This window comes from Bos indicus, chromosome 25 (assembly GCF_029378745.1).
Source record: "Bos indicus isolate NIAB-ARS_2022 breed Sahiwal x Tharparkar chromosome 25, NIAB-ARS_B.indTharparkar_mat_pri_1.0, whole genome shotgun sequence".
NCBI classification, from domain to species: Eukaryota; Metazoa; Chordata; class Mammalia; order Artiodactyla; family Bovidae; genus Bos; species Bos indicus.
The window spans coordinates 56,514-70,833 of record NC_091784.1 but is presented as its reverse complement, the minus strand read 5'-3'; the positions used below and the strand labels follow the sequence as shown (position 1 = coordinate 70,833).

Genomic DNA, 14,320 nt, shown 5'->3' with positions numbered 1-14,320 from the left:
CTCTTTCTTGATTTTACCTTTACTTGCCCCACTTTTCTTTTTTTTTTAATATTTTAAATTCTTTTATGGCTATGCTGCTGCTGCTGCTGCTAAGTCGCTTCAGTCATGTCCGACTCTGTGCGACCCCATAGATGGCAGCCCACCAGGTCTCCTCGTCCCTGGGATTCTCCAGGCAAGAACACTGGAGTGGGTTGCCATTTCCTTCTCCAATGCACGAAAGTGAAAATTGAAAGTGAAGTCGCTCAGACGTGTCTGACTCTTTGCGACCCCATGGACTGCAGCCCACCAGGCTCCTCTACCCATGGGATTTTCCAGGCAAGAGTACTGGAGTGGGGTGCCATCGCCTTTCAGTTCAGTTCAGTTCACTTCAGTTCAGTCGCTCAGTTGTGTCCGACTCTTTGCGGCCCCATGAATCAGAGCACGCCAGACCTCCCTGTCCATCACCAACTCCTGGAGTTCACTCAAACTCACATCCATCGAGTCAGTGATGCCATCCAGCCATCTCATTCTGTTGTCCCCTTTTCCTCCTGCCCCTAATCCCTCCCAGCATCAGAGTTTCTCCCAATGAGTCAACTCTTCACATGAGGTGGCCAAAGTACTGGAGTTTCAGCTTTAGCATCATTCCTTCCAAAGAACACCCAGGACTGATCTCCTTTAGAATGGACTGGTTGGATCTCCTTGCAGTCCAAGGGACTCTCAGGAGTCTTCTCCAACAGCACAGTTCAAAAGCATCAATTCTTCAGCGCTCAGCTTTCTTCACAGTCCAACTCTCACATCCATACATGACCACTGGAAAAACCATAGCCTTGACTAGACAGACCTTTGTTGGCAAAGTAATGTCTCTGCTTTTCAATATGCTATCTAGGTTGGTCATAACTTTTCTTCCAAGGAGTAAGCCTCTTTTAATTTCATGGCTGCAGTCACCATCTGCAATGATTCTGGAGCCCCCAAAAATAAAGTCTGACACTGTTTCCATTGTTTCCCCATCTATTTCCCATGAAGTGATGGGACCAGATGCGATGATCTTAGTTTTCTGAATGTTGAGCTTTAAGCCAACTTTTTCACTCTCCTCTTTCTCTTTCATCAAGAGGCTTTTGAGTTCCTCTTCACTTTCTGCCATAAGGGTGGTGTCATCTGCATATCTGAGGTTATTGATATTTCTCCTGACAATCTTGATTCCAGCTTTCCATCGCCTTGGTGGGTCTCAATTGCAGCATGTGGGATCTTACATTGTGGGGTGTGGGCTTCTCTCTACATGTGGCTCCCGGGCTCAGTAGTTGTGACTTGCAAACTTAATTGCCCTGTGGCTTGTGGCATCTTAGTTCCCCCACCAGGGATCAAACCCTCATCGCCTGCATTGGAAGGCAGATTTTTAACCACTGGACCACCAGGGAAAGCCCCTCCCCACTTTTCTTTGTCTTTCTCCTTTATCTTCTCTCTCAGTTTCTGCTGTGTGAAAAATGGTTGCATCCAGAGTGGTATGATATGTAACCCATATATTTTCTTTCCCTGCATGGCCTCCATAAATCTTATGTCTGTGTATGACTCCTTCTCAGTGCTGGGTTTTTGATTCCACGTCCCCAGGTAGAATACTGTGTGTTGAACTCTGTGCCATGGATTTGGTGCTGTGCGCCCTCCTTTGCCTCTGATACCTCCAAGATGAAAAGACCTAATTGCTAAGAATCCTGGGGGCAAAATTAATTCTCAGGAAGGACCACGACTTAGCATCTTTGCATTTCTCTTTTACCTCTGAAAGAGCATAGTCTGCTTGTTCTGTCTTGTGGCCTCTTGTTTGATCATGCTATGCATAATAAATTAATGTGGCATTTCCAACAGGAGTAATTCTACTTACTTCTTTCCCTGAATATTTAGACTGTGGCCAAATGGCTTCTTGTTTTTACTTAAGAGTTAAACAAAAGGGACTCCCCTGGTGGTGCCGTGGTTAAGACTGTGCCTTCCAATGCAGGGGCTGCAGGTTCAACCCCTGATGGGGGGACCACGATCCCACATGCCTCACTGCTCAAAAACCAAAACGAAAAACAGAAGCAATATTGTAACAAATTCAATAAACAACTTTAAAAATGGTCCACATCAAAAAAATTCTTAAAAAATATACACATGTGCATATGTAGTCTATATGTATGTGCATGAGTATAACCCTTTGTACTAAATAGTTTGGCTTTTTACAGCAAACTACATTAGAAGCCAATTTTTTTAGACATGGATGCTTTGAAATGTAAATTCATAGTCCCTACTAAAAAAGAACCATAGGAATTCTATGTTCTTTGCACATTTGGCGGCACAACCCGACATTATACCACCTATTTGGGAGGCTGAATGGTATATTTTATATATATATATATATATATATATATATATATATATATATATATAATCTTGGACTTAAATTCCAAAACCCTGGCTAGAATTTTCTGCTTAGCCTTCCCCCCACAACTGATGGTTTTACCCCAGAGCTAAAGACAAATGAAGAACAAAAACAGGCCTGTTGCTGTGTTGATTATTTCTTGCTCACCTCTATTTCTCTATTAAAAAAATTTTTAAGGTATATATTTTTTAATGTGGACCAATCTTTTTCAATGGCCACATCATACAGCATGCAGGATCTTTAGTTGGGGCGTGCAAACTCTTAGTTGTGGCATGCAGGATCTAGTTCCCTGACCAGGGATGGAACCCCAGCCCCTTTGCATTGGGAGCTCGGAGTCTTAGCCACTGGACCACCAAGGGAGTCCTAGACCCATTGTTTCTTGACTGCTTTCCCTTCGTGCCTGCAGTCCTTTCTCCCCTTAAGATCATTAATTACTGAGACCTGTTTAAGGGCAAGCATTGTGGCCAGGTTTAGATCACAAAATCTCTTGGACCAAAATGAGGTCAAGCTTGATTATCTTTCTCCAGGGACCCCCTCCCCTATCTGCTTACAACACCCAATGTTGACATAAAGGAAATTTCCAGTTATTTCAACCAGATCATCAGGTGCTCTGGACCAAATTCAAGACTGTTAGATTTGTACTCTGTATATTTCCTCAGGCTTCCCAGGTGGCTCAAGTGGTAAAAAATCCACCTACCAATGCAGGAGATACAGGTTTGATCCCTGGGTCAGGAAGATCCCCTGGAGGAGGAAATGACAACCCACTCCAGTATTCTTGTCTGGAAAGTTCCATGGACAGAGGAGCCTGGCAGGCTACAACCCACGGGGTTGCAAAGAGTCAGACACAGCTTAGCCACTGGACACACACACACACACGCATGTAATTCCCCATTTTTGTCTTTCCTCTTGTCATCATGGGCATTAAAGTCTTAAAATGAGGGTCTGGAAGCTTTTTTTCAGGGACAACCAGGAATGGTGGTGGCTGACTAGCCCACTCAAGATGGCTGTTCCCTTGCTCTCTGTCTGTCCCTTGCCCGACCAGTGCCTGCTTCATTTACACTTACTCTGGCCTTCCTACATACTTGCCTTGGGCGCCAGCTAGTGATTGTTCTTATCAAAGGGACGGTGAGGTGTGTGCCTTTCTGTTGGTTTCCCTGGTAATCGATGAGCCCATCTGACATCAACTCCCCTGTAACTGGCAATCTCCCCCTCCACCAGGAGCAAAGACTGCTGCCACGTCCTGAAGGTGTATGCTGCACAGGGTGGGAGGTCGCTCCAGGACTTTGCTTCAGACACAGAAGCTCCCCATCTGTCAAACCACTGAAGTCTCTGTTGCCTGATCCATGTGTGCAGGCTAAGGCACTTCAGTCAGGCCTGACTCTTTGCAACTTTATGGGTTGTAGCCCGGCAGGTCCCTCTGTTCATGGGATTCTCTGGTCAAGAATACTGGAGTGGGTTTGCCATTCCCTTCTCCAGGGGATCTTCCTGGTGCAGGGATCGAACCCCCATCTCCTGTGTCTCCTGCATTGCTAGTGGATTCTTCACCGCTGAGCCACCGGGGAAGCCCTCTGTTGCTCAATCCAGGCTTTCGTCAGTCTTGAAGCTGGGCAAATATAGGCTTTGTAGGCCTGTGAGGTGCAGTCCAACAGGTGGGCATAAAGAGACCAGTTTCCAGAGCCCCTCAGGAAGGGGTGAGAAACTTGATAGCTTGGGGTGGTGGTGACAATTACCAAGAGGAGAGGTGGTGGGGTGGGGGAGTCCCTGGGACCTGCCAGGGTGGAATAGGAGAGTTTGAGAGGAGCCTGCCTGAGCCTGTGGATCTCCCCCTGGGGGGACTTAGAAGAAAGGGTTCCTCAAATACACTGATAAATATCCTCTACACTGTAATAGGATTCCATTTGAAACAGTTACAGCCGAGGTGTTATGAGCCCATTCTTGTGTCACAGAAAGCTAGGCTGTTCCTCCATTTGGAAGGTATTATTTTATTTTCCTTGTTCCTAAAATAGCACAAAGGAAGGCTTCTGTTTGTTCTTGTACCTTGTGCTAATCCTAGAGCAACATGAATATGCTACTGTACACGGATCTTGAAACAACAGTGAAAACTTCCAACACGGGAAGACAATTAATTCCCACTCCTTCCCCCTTTCCTCTTGGATTCCAATGACTGGCTGTGTTTAACCCTAGTTTTGCCTACTCTTTCCCAGAAAAGTCACAGCTAGCATGCATGGATCTACTAGCAGGAGCATAGATTCAGTAGGATGTGGGATTCCAGCTTGATTCTCCAGGGGCTGACATCTCATCAGAGAACTAGTCCTGAAGAGCATATGTTCAGTGCTGAGTTTGGGGGTCTGTATGATAATGGCTTCAGGAATGCAGCTGAGACAAAAATCCCTGAGGGTTGAAACACTCAAGCTTCTTGGAGAAGGTGGGCCTCCAAGGATAGATGTAGAGAAGGAGTAAAGAGAGCAGGTGAGAAAGTCAGAAAGAGCAAAACAAATATTGTATATTAATGCATGTATGATATGCATTATGGCAGGCTACAGTCTATGGGGTCTATATGACCAAAGTCACAACCAAAGTGACTCAGCATGCATGCACCACACATATATACAGAATCTAGGAAAACAGTACTGATGAACCTATTTACAGAGAAGAAATGGAGATGCAGATGTAGGGAATGGACTTGTGGACACGGCGGGGGAAGGAGAGGCTAGGACAAATTGAGAAGGTAGCATTGATGTATATACACTCACTCACTCTCAAAGTCACTCAGATGTGTCTGACTCTTTGAGAGCCCATGGACTGCAGCCCGCCAGGCTCCTCTGTCCATGGGATTTCCCAGGCAAAAATACTGGAGTGGGTTGCCATTCCCATCTCCAGGAGATCTTCCTAATCCAGGGATCAAACCTGAGTCTCCTTCATTGCAGGCAGATTCTTTACCATTTGAACCACCAAGGAAGCCCCATGTATGCTCATAACTTGTGGGAGGCTGCTATATAGCACAGGGAGCCCAACCTGGAGTCTGTGATGACCTAAAGAGGTGGAATGCGGGCCGAGGGAGGCTCAAGAGGGTAAGGGGATATATACATATATATCATTATGACTGATTAATATTGATGTATGGCAGAGAGCACCACACCATTGTAAGGCAATTACCCTCCAATTTAAAGATATATATAAAGAGAGAGAGGCAGGTGGAGGGTGCAGGTGAGAGCAGCCTGTGTGGGGCATCTCTGTGGAAGGAGAGGGACCCAGTTCACTGGAGACAGCAGTCATGGCTGAAGCAATTTCAGATTCAGTGAAAGCCTAAAGTAGGACTTTCCCTAGATTAATGGAAACCCTGTGTGTTGCAAACATATCCATCAGAGCATTAGAGGGAGGTAATGGATGACCTGACTCCTGGGGCCTGCCAGCTGAATATGGAGTCAGGAGGGGGACAATGTTTGGAGAGGCTCAGCCTCTGTACATCTGCTTGCTCTCCTGTGTTGCTCTGCCCAGTCAGGGCTGAGATAAGAGTGCATGTGCCCCTTCCTGGTCCCCGTAAACTCAGCTCGTATTAGGTCTTTCTCTCACTCTCTCCCTTCCTCTGCATTTTCTGCTCACGGCCAGATGTTGAGAAGTCCTTCCTCACTGTGAGTTTTGGATGGAATGTCCACGTGTGACATCAGTCTTTAGTGCACATGCCCAGATTAGCAGGGAGGGTAAACGATGGGAACTCTATCAATACCCACCTGGTCTGAGGATCACGAGTCTCCGGGCCCAGGTCTAACACTTTTTAGCTCCTTGAATGCTGGCATTTCAACTACCTGCTCTTCAGTTTCATTTATTTGTAAAATGGAGACATTAATACCTCCCTATCTACCTCACACAATTTCCTTGAGGCTCAAATGAAATATGGTTGTGAAAGTGCTTTGGAGACAAAGAAATGTATTTATTAGGAGTAACTCAATACTTGAGGGGTGAATGAGGCGGAAGGTGGTAAAACTGGGACATCTCAATAAATCCCATCCCGTCCTATGATTTTATAAAATTGTTTTACACTACTTTGTCGTTGGTCAGTAACTAGGTTCTGTCCGCCTTTGGCCAACCAGCCTCTCTGTCCATGGATTTCTCCGGGCAAGAATACTGGAGTGCAATGCCATTCCTTTCTCCCAGGGATTTTCCCAACCCAGGAATTAAACCCACATCTCCTGCTTGGCAGGTGGATCCTTTACCACTGAGCCACTAGGGAAGCCCTTTATATTCCTTCAATAAGTTGAATTAAATAGCTTTTTCTGCTGTTCTAACAACTCACTGTAGCGGTATCTTTTTTTCCTCCCTAGATCTCCTTAAATGCAGAACCCAGGGCCTCCCTACATGTTCCAGCTCACCAGCCACTGGGTCTCCCAGCCACTGAAGCAGCAGCAAAAACTCTCACACAGCATCTCCAAAAGCTCTCTGACTTCAGTCATCACCCCAGGCCTTCCAGCAGCAGCTGATGTAAAAAATGTGAAAAGATTTTTCCTAAAACGACAAGATGCTCCACACAGAGACTTGGATGTCACTTGGCTCCTCGCTTAGAAACAGCTTAGGAACCTTACTGTGAAAGTAAGTCCTGCAGTATTTCAGGAACAGGTATTCACAACACAAACGTTGACATATTTATAAACTTAGGAATGTGATGATAGATACCGTGGAGTGGATAAAGGGACATATGATAAGTGTCCTTGGTGAGGTTGGCTGTGTGAGACCAGGTCCGAGAAGGATATAACCAGCACATCCCCAGGGCTCCACAAGTGGTTTAGTGATGGGACGATTGACCATGGTGTCATAGTTTGCTGGGGCTGCTGTAGCAAAACCTTAGTCCGTTTAGGCTGCTGTAACAAAAGTACCATTGATAAGTGGGCTTCCCTGATGTCTCAGAGGTAAAGAAACAGCATGCAATGCAGGAGACTTGGGTTTGATCCCTGGGTTAGGAAGATGCCCTGGAGAAGGAAATGGAAACCCACTCCAGTATTCTTGCCTGGGAAATCCCATGGACAGAGGAGCCTGGTGGGCTACAGCCCACAGGTTCACAAAGAGTTGGACACGACTGAGTGACTAAGCTACCACCACAATTGATGAGTGGCTTAAAAACAACAGACATTTATTTTCTGGAGGCTGGGAAGTCCAAGATTAAGATGTGGGCAGGGTTGGTTTCTTTTGAGGCCTCTCTCTCTGGCTTGCAGACGGCTGCCTTGCCCACAGACTGTCTTCCTTCTCTGCTTGTCGATGTCCTAATCTTCTCTTACTGTGTATATGCTAAGTTGCTCAGTCATGTCCGACTCTTTGGCACCCCATGGACTGTAGCCCGCCAGGCTCCTCTGTCCATGGGATTCTCCAGGCAAGAATACTTGAGTGGGTTCCTATGCCCTCCTCCAAGGTGATCTTCCAGACCCAGGGATCGAACCCACATCTCTTATGTCTCCTGCATTGGCAAGCGGGTTCTTTACCACTAGTGCCACCTGGGCCTCATTATATGGACACAAGTCAGATTGGATTAGGGTCCACCTGTATGACTTTGTTTAACTTTAATTACCTTTTTGGAGACACTCTCCTAAGACAGTCACTTAGGGGGTTAGAACTTCAACATAGGTCTTGGGGGTTAGAACTTCAACATAGGAATTGGGGGCAGGGGTTACAACTTAACCCTTAACTCACACTGTGGGCAAGGTAAAAAGAATCAAGATGAATGGAGAAGCCACTGGGAACTATTAACAGCAGAAGCTTCCATCATCCTTGGGCCTGGAGAAACAAAAGAGAAAGGGTGTGCTATTCCTAGAACCCATCCAGAGCTGTGGTCATAGGAGAGGGGCCACCCGGCATGGGTGCTATATGACAGAGGAAGGCACCCATGGTGGAGACCAGGCTCTGGCAGGGAGGGAGGGAGGGAGAAGACCCACCCCTCTCTCTCCCCGCCCTTCACACTCCTCTCTTCACACTCTAATAGTGCTTCCCTTTGGTCAAGAGCCTAGAAAGAGGCGCTGAGAACAGCGAGGCCTGGGGGCTGCAGCTTGTAGATGTCAGGCTTTGAGGCAGGGAACAGGATGACAAGTGTGGCCAGGGGTGGGAGGGGAGTGGTAGGATTTGAGTGGGACGATGAAGAATCACCAGCTCAGTGGAGAAAACAAAGACATTTCCAAAGGAGGAATTAATTATGCATACTCAGTAACACAAATGGGCTTTAAAGTATCATTGGAAAACAGAAAATGCTACTTAGCTGCAAAAAATATTAGTCATACATTTGAAACTGAACCACGTATTCATGTAACCATTTCCAGTCCCAGAAGTTACTATTCTAAGATACTTGTTTGCAGAAGTAAAGCAGAATGATAGAAAAATAGGTTTGTCAATCTTGACATGTTGAACACTTATGTTCTTAAAATGGGATGGGAAGTATTATTGGAAGGGTTTTGGAATAGAAAGCAGCTCTCTGACTCAGGAGGGTACCTGTGTGACCACACCCATCAATCGTCACAGCATGGTTATATGAACTCGGTATGAGCCCTGTGTTATCGCGCTGGGTGTGCCATAACAAAATACCATAGGCTGGTGGCTTTGACTACAGAAATTTGTTTTCTCACCACTCTGGAGGCTGGAAGCCTGAGACCCAATGTTGACAGGGTGGATGTCTGCTGAGAGCTCCCTTTGGGAGCTCCTTTTCAGTGTGTGCTCACACGGTCTTTCCTAGGTGACTCTGCAGGGGGAAAAAGTGAGGGGGATGGAGGGAGGGGGAGAAAGAGCGATCTCTTGGTGTCCCTTTTTTTTTTTTTTTTTGCTGCTGCTGCTGCTAAGTCGCTTCAGTTGTGTCCGACTCTGGGCGACCCCATAGACGGTAGCCCACCAGGCTCCCCCGTCCCTGAGATTCTCCAGGTAAAAACACTGGGTGGGTTGCCATTTCCTTCTCCACTTCTTTTTTTTTTACCTAAGTTCAAATCATCCTGACTTTATGATCACAGAAATACTATAAATATCCACAGTTGGTGAACACTGTTATAACAAATACAGATAGAAGGATGAATAGAGAGCTACATAGATAGAGTGACTGTAACAGGAATAGGCTCAATCTGCACATGCTGTTTTTAAAGTATAGTGTTGAATTTAGGGTTACTTCAATTTTTAAAAAAATTTATTTAATCACACCAGGGCTTAGTTGTGGCATGTACAGTCTAGTTTGCTGACCAGGGATCAAACCCAGGCCCCCTGCATTGGGACACAGGCTTGATCCCTGACTCAGGAAGATCCCCTGGAGGAGGAAATGGCAACCCACTCCAGTATCCTTGTCTGGAAAATCCCATGGACAGAGGAGCCTGGCAGGCTACAGTCCATGTGGTCGCAGAGAGTTGGAGACGACTGAGCGACTTAGCACACACTCATGCATTTCCCTAAAGGATCCACGTCCAAATACAGCCGCTCTGGGGGTTAAGACTTCAACATATGAGTTTTGGAGGGGACCCAAACATTCAGTCCATAACATCCCATGTAGTCATATGAAATAGATGACACTTGATATGTTGATACTGATAGTCATTAAATCAATAAAACTTCATTGCACACCTACTGTGCACCAGAATCTCTGCTAGGCTCTGAGATTATAGGTAGAAGGGAAAAAAAAACTGCCTCAGTCTTTAATGAGTTTATAACTTGAAGAGAGACAGAGAAGCTGTTAGAACACAGTGGTCACTGCCAGGAGAGCCTGAGCATTTGTGCTAAGTCACTTGGTCATGTTCAGCTCTTTGAGACCCCTTGGACTGTAGCCCGCCAGGCTCCTCTATCAATGGGATTCTCCAGGCAAGAATACTGGAGTCGGTTGCCATTTCCTTCTCCAGACCCAGGGATCGAACCCATGTCTCTTGGGTCTCCTGAACTGGCAGCGGGGTCTTTTCCACTAGCACCCCTGGTGACTCAGATGGTAAAGATTTCACCTGCAATGCGGGAGACCTGGGTTCTATCCCCAGGTCAGGAACATCTCCTGGAGGAGGGCATAGGTACCAGTATTCTCGCCTGGGATTTCCATGGACAGAGGAGCCTGGCGGGCTGCAGTCCATGGGGTTGCAAAAGAGTCAGGACATGACTGAGCGACTAACACTTTCACTTTCTGTTCAGTGCCTCCTGGGAAGCCCCAGAGCGCCTAGATAGGATGAATAAACCACTCCCTGGGGGCAGCAGAAGTGATGTGCAAGCAGAAACGGAGGATGAGGAGTATTGGAGAGTAAACACGGGATGGGACCGACAAGGGGGAGCATTCAGGATTGAGGAAGATGATACACAGAACTAGGGTGACCAGGATCCTGGTTTGCCCAGAGCTGTCCTGGTTTTAGCACTAAAAATCCCACATCTGGGAAAGCTCGGGGTTGCTGAGCCTTATATGCTGCTGCTGCTGCTAAGTCGCTTCATTCGTGTCCAACTCTATGTGACCCCATAGAAGGCAGCCCACTCAAATGAACTTGAAATGAAAAAGGAGACGTTTCAACAGACAACACAGAAAGAGAAAGGATCATAAGAGACAACTAGAAACAACTGCATGACAATAAAATGGATAACCTGGAACAAAAGGACAAATTCTTAGAAAAGTACAATCTTCTAAGGCTGAACCAGGAAGAAATAGAAAATATGAATAAGTCAAGCACCAACACCAGTCACAAGCTCTAACTATGAACAGATCAATCACAAGCACTACTAACTGGGATCAAAAGTCTCCAACAAAGAAATGCCCGGGACTTCACAGATGAATGCTTTCAAATGGTAGAGATGTGATAATACCTATGCTGGTCAAACTGTTCCAGAAAAATGTGGAGGGAGGAGCATTCCCAACTCATTCTGCGAGGCCACCATCACCATGAACCAAAAGGAAACAGAAATGCCACACAGAAAAGAAAATTACAGGCTAACATCACTGATGAACATCAATGCAAAAATCCTGGGGAAAATTGTAGCAAAAACCAAACAAAAGCACATGAAAAGGATCATACACCAAGTTGAAGTGGGGTTTATCCCAGGGATTCAAAGATTCTTCGCTATCTGCAAATCAATCAATGTGATACACTATATTAACAAACTGAAAGATAAAAAGCATATGATAATCTTGATCAATGCAGAGAAAGGTTTTGACAAAACTAAATACCAGTTTAAAAAGCACTCCATAAATGGGCATGGAAGATACCTACCTTAACATAAGAAAGGTCATATAGGAAAATCTCTCAGCAAACATTATTTTCAATGGTGTCAAAATGTAAGCATTTCCTCTAAGATCAGCATCAAGATCATGGGGCCCACTCTATTCCTATTAATCAATATAGTTTTTTTTTTTAAAGTCATAGACATAGCAATCAGAGAAGAAAACGAGAAAGAACACATATTGGAAAAGAAGAAGTCCATCTGTCATTGATTGCAGATGACCTGTTTCTATTCATAGAAGACCCTATAGATAGAACCAGAAAATTACTAGAGCTAATCAATGAATTTAGTAAAGCCCAGGATACAAAATTAATACACAGAAATCCTTTGCAGACTTACAGCACAACAAGAAAAATCAGAAAGAGAAACTAAGAAAAAAGTGCCATTCCCCACTGCAACAAGAAGAATAGCATAGCTAGGAATGCTGCTGCTGCTAAGTCACGTCAGTCACGTCCGACTCTGTGCGACCCCATAGATGGGAGCCCACCAGGCTCCCCCATCCCCGGGATTCTCCAGGCAAGAACACTGGAGTGGGTTGCTATTTCCTTCTCCAATGCATGAAAGTGAAATGTGAAAGTGAAGTCGCTCAGTCGTGTCCGACTCTTTGGGACCTCATGGACTGTAGCCTATCAGGCTCCTTGTACATGGGATTTTCCAGGCAAGAGTACTGGAGTGGGTTTCCATTTTTCTTCTCCAATAGCTAGGAATAAAGTTATCTAAACAGACAAAACACATGTATGCAGAAAGACAGGCTGTATGATGAAAGATAGCCAAGTTGAAATAAACAGATAGAAAGATATGCCTTGTTCTTGACTTGAAAGAAATCAATGTTGTGAAAATGTCTATACTACCCAAAGCAATCTGAAGATTCAATTCCTCCCTATCAAACAACCAATGACATTTTTTTAAAGAACTAGGACTAATAATTTTACAATTTATATGGGGGGAAAAAAGACCCAGAAGGGCCAAAGCAATCTTGGAAAGAAAGGTGGAACTGGACGAATCAACCTTCTGACTTCAGACTATACTACCAAGACACTATGGTACAGACACAAAAGCAGAAACAGAGAGCAAAGGAACAAGACACAAAGCTGAGAGATGAACCCACACTCCTATAGGCATCTTTTCTTTGACAAGGGAGGCAAGAAGCTACAATGGAGAAAGGACAGAAAAGAGAGCCTCTTCAGTAAGTGGTGCTGGGAAACTGGACAACTACATGTAAACGAATGAAATTAGAACACTTCTTCATACTATACACAAAAATAATTCACAATGGATTAAAGACCAAAAGTAAGGCCAGAAACTATAAAATTCTTAGAGGAAAACACAGGCAGAACACTCTTTGCCATTTATCACAGCAAGACCTCCAAGAATGACTGAAATAAAAATAAAAATAAATGGCATCTAGAGAAACTTCAAAGTATATAAGCAGCAAAGAAAACTATAAACAAGATGAAAAGACAACCCTCAGAATAGGAGAAAGCAATTGTAAATGAAGCAATTGACAAAGGATTATCTACAAAGTACACAAGTAGATCATCGAGCCTAATATCAGATAAAAAGCAACCAACTGAAAAGTGACCAGAAGACATGAACAAATTTATCCAAAGACGACATTAAGAAGGCCACCAAACACATGCAAAGATGCTCCACATCACTCATTATTAATGAAACGCTAATCAAAACTACGTGAGGTATCACCTCACACCAGTCAGAATGGCCATCATCAACAATTCTACAAATAATAAATGCTGGACAGGACATGGAAGAAAGGGAACCCTCTTGCACTGTTGGTAGACATGTAAATGGATACAGCCACTATGGAGAAGGAATGTAGGTTTCTTTAAAAAGTAGGAATAAAGCTACCATATGATGCAACAATCCCCTACTGGCCATATACCCGGAGAAAACCATACCTCTAAAAAGACACATATACCCCAATGTCCACTGCAGCACTATTTAAAATAGCCAGGGCATGGAAGCAACCTAATGTCTATCAAGAGAACAATGTATAAAGAAGTCGTGGAACATATACACAATGGAATATTACTCAACCACGAAAAGGAACAATACGAGTCAGTTTAACTGAGGTAGATGAACCTAGAAACTGTGATACAGAGTGAAGTAAGTCAGAAAGAGAAAAATAAATATAGTAAATGAACGCATACACATGGAATCTTGTAAAATGGTACTGGTGAATATTTGAAGGGCAGAAACAGATACACAGATGTAGAGGAAGGACTTGTGAACTCAGCTGGAGAAGGAGAGGGTGGGATGAATTGAGAGAGTAGCACTGAAACATCACCTACTACCATATGTAAAATAGCTAGCTAGTGGGAAGTTGCTATATAACATGGGGAGCCCAGCACTGTCCTCTGTGATGACCTAGAGGGTGGGATGGCGGGAAGTGGGAGGCAGGCTCACCAAAGAGTGGATAATATACTTATGGCCTATTCATGTTGTTGTATGAGGAAAACAAACCAAACAATGTAAAGCAGTTATCCTTCAATTAAAAATTAATAAATACAATCTAAAAACTATCATTCAACACATTTGTACTGTCATCTAAAGCTATATGGGATCATCTTCTATTCCTAGCTATTTTTCCACTATAAGTGCTTATAAATGTCATTAAAGGTTTTGAAAATATGATTTTAAAATATGATTTTAATAGCTACACAGTATTGCTTAATATCTCACACATACATAATAACATTTCAGTCTCAACATAGAAACATA

General features: G+C 44.4%; 1 long non-coding RNA gene across 1 annotated transcript in view; it reads left to right on the top strand.

The window, feature by feature from the left end:
* Positions 1-13,651, top strand: part of LOC139179639 (uncharacterized) — a 51,126-nt gene extending 37,475 nt beyond the window's left edge. The window contains exon 4 of the long non-coding RNA XR_011563957.1: positions 6,709-13,651. This is a non-coding gene — a long non-coding RNA (uncharacterized lncRNA). The remainder of the gene's footprint in view (positions 1-6,708) is intronic.
* Positions 13,652-14,320: the final 669 nt, after the last annotated feature.